The sequence below is a fragment of the Myotis lucifugus genome, unplaced genomic scaffold, assembly GCF_000147115.1.
Source record: "Myotis lucifugus unplaced genomic scaffold, Myoluc2.0 scaffold_105, whole genome shotgun sequence".
Lineage (NCBI taxonomy): Eukaryota > Metazoa > Chordata > Mammalia > Chiroptera > Vespertilionidae > Myotis > Myotis lucifugus.
Genome location: NW_005871153.1, coordinates 233137 through 236233, shown reverse-complemented (window position 1 = coordinate 236233; position 3097 = coordinate 233137). Strand labels below are relative to the sequence as shown.

The 3097-nt window shown below is 44.9% G+C and overlaps 1 protein-coding gene and 1 pseudogene across 2 annotated transcripts in view; one reads left to right on the top strand and one right to left on the bottom strand.

Moving 5' to 3' along the window:
* WDR53 (WD repeat domain 53) overlaps positions 1-3097 on the bottom strand; it is a 26977-nt gene that overhangs the window by 2825 nt on the left and 21055 nt on the right. The window lies entirely within an intron of this gene.
* Positions 1399-1599, top strand: LOC111826848 (annotated as a pseudogene).

The window sequence follows — 3097 nt, the reverse complement described above, 5'->3', positions numbered from 1 at the left end:
CCAATGCTCAAAGCGATATTCGAGCGCGAACCAACTGGATACTAGCCGATAAAGGTTTTCCTTATTGGTGTGTTTAGCCCCCCCCGAGGGGGGCAGTTTGGGGGGCCCCGTCCGGGGGGGGGGGGGGCAGTTAGGAGTGACCAGGCCGGTCAGAGGGAGGGAGAAGTTGGGGTGACCAGGCTGGCGCGGGGCGGGGGGGGGGGGGCAGTAAGGGGCGATCAGGCCGGCAGGCAGAGGCAGTTAGGGGTGATCAGGCTGGCAGAGGGGGTAGTTAGGGGTGATCAGACAGGCAGGCAGGTGAGCAGTTAGGAGCCAGTGGTCCCAGATTGTGAGAAGGATGTCCCAGGGATCGGGCCTAAACCCACAGTTGGACATCCCCCGAGGGATCCCGGATTGGAGAGGGTGCAGGCTTGGCTGAGGGATGCCCCCCCCACCCGCCCCCGCCGCACAAATTTCATGCACTGGGCCTCTAGTAGTCCTATAAAACATTAAAAGGGAGAGAAAGTGGACATCTGGCCAATGTTTAGAAGTGAATGCAATCATATCAAAGTGACCTGCTCAAAAATTTCTCCCCCTACAATAAAAACACACACGCGCACACTATTTCTTCCCCTACAAAAACCATTTCTTTCCCACATAAGAGATTCATTTATCACTTCTCAGCCTTTTGGCTAAAATCAAGTGTAAAGATTAATTTTAAAGGAAAAAAAGTCTCCTCCATCATCCTGATCCTTGTGTTAGTACTAATGACCTTTCAAACTCCAGAAAAAAGAACAACCTTTCCAGGTGTGGATATTGGGGGGAAGAGGGGAAGAGAGGGGAAGGGGGGGGGAAGAGTCATGTATACTATAGAAATATATGATGGTTTCAGATTTCCAAAGAAAAAACTATTTCATTCTTTTTTTTCCTTTTGACTTTTAGAGTACAGTACGTTATTAAAGCTGGGGACAGTGAAACAAGGGAGGGCCTTGGACAGAAGCAGCATTAGGAGAGAGCCTAGGTGGGGCTGCTTTGGTTCTCTAGAAATGTTATAGGAAAGAAATGAGCCTCGGTGGGGCTGCTTGGCTCACTGGAAAGTCAGAGATAAAGGGGCTTTGGAGACAGGTTTAGGGGGTTAGCCTGGGACAAGCTGCTGCTGCCCATTGTTCCTGTAGTTCTAAGTCTCATGGGGTCCCCTAGAGTTGGGAGATGCACGCCACTGAGAGAAGAGAGGAGCCTGTAAGGGAAGAAGAGGGGGAAGGGAAAGACTGGAACATACTCCCAGTGCTCCTGGATGGCGAGCATGCCTATTTAATGTTATTCTTTATACCTTCACATACACTATAATTATTATTTGCATCTATTTAATATAAAACTAAGTGGTCTCAAGTGTCTTAATTAATCACAGTTTGGACTCTCAAGACTATACTTTCAGGGATCATTTCTACAGTTTGTTACTAGAGAAGTTTCTCTGAACATGTGGAACACCTGAAACCACGAGGAGGAGGTGCAGTGTTCTCTCCTGAGTGTGAAGCTGGCTTTTGGTGTTGCTTTTGCAATGCTATTGCCCACTGATGACCGTTCTTCTCTTCCTTTGGGAGAGCATGGGGTTGGAGAGTTAAATAAATAAATAAATCTATGACTCTCTGAGTATGCTTTGCCTAATTACTTAAACCTATCTAAATCAAAAGATAGAATTTTTATAATTTCTATAATAACAAGGATAGGTGTGTTGAACATATCTACTGTGAGTGGTAGTAATTAAATTTCTGCCTTGAGATAAAATACATTTGCTCAGAGAGAAATAACTCAAAATTAATCTGATAAGAACTTCCTCCCAATATTATAACTATACTAGAGGCCCAGTGCACTAAATTCATGCACTCAGGGGGGTCCCTCAGCCCGGCCTGTACCCTCTCACAGTCTGGGAGCCCTCAGGGGATGTCTGACTGATGGCTTAGGCCCACCACTGCCGCTTTGCTCACCAGCCACAAGCCTGGCTTCTAGCTGAGCAGTGCTCTCCCTTTGGGAGCACACTGACCACCAGGGGGCAGCTCCTGCGTTGAGCATCTGCCCCCTTGGTGGTCAGTGCGCATCATAGCAACCAGTCGTTCTGCTGTTTGGTCAATTTGCATATTAGCCTTTTATTATACAGGATTCTTAGACTCCCCTATAGGCTGGATATTCTTAAAGTATAAAGGTAATAAAAGGTAATTTGTGGAAGAAATTAGAGTTTCACCTTCAGTAAGGAAATAATTTCTTAAAAGCATGGTTGCGTTGTCTTAGCCGCTATTGCTATATCACAACCAGTGTAAAAGGTAATCTACAGTGAACTTTTAACAATTCTTAGCAGTCAAGCAAGGACCTATGCCTTCTTGTCATAAAATATTTATTTCTTATACTGGTCTCTAGCAGTTGCCGTTACTAAAGCTTCCTACCTAGAACAGGATGCAAATGGTAAATTCTGGATGCCCATTTCTTTTCTAATCTGAAGAATACAGGTCATTTTGCATTATTGCCATGCCTAGTAATTAAATAATGAACCAGTGATTGAAAACTGATAAGAGGACTAGTCAAAGAGACACTGTATAATCTGCCTACTTAAAACAGATATCCACCTGGTTGTGTAGATCTTTCTGCACAACCAAGTAGGAAGATTATCATCACTACAGTAGAAAATCGTAGGTCTTAAAGGGCTTGATCAAGACCTAGGAGTAGAGCCCCAGCCAGTGTGGCTCAGTGGGTTGGACATCATCCCTTGCAGCAAAAGACTGCTGGTTCAATTTCCAGTCAGGGCACATGCCCAGGTTTCAGGCTCGATCCTCTCACATCAATGTTTCTCTCCCTCCCCCTCTCCCTTCCTCTCTCTAAAAATCAGTAAAAATATTTTTTAAAAAATAAAAAAGACCTAGAGTGGAAAAAGACTTTAGAGGTTATAGACTCACTGTGCCCAATAAGTTTAGAATAATTCTAAATAGGTATTTTGGGTAGGACAATTCTTCAGTGTTTAGGGACTGTCCCAGCAATGCAGGGACATCCACTGATTCTGCCTACTAAATGCCAGTAGCCTGAGAGAGGGGAAGTGGCAGTCACAATGAAAACAAAAAACCAGCTTCAT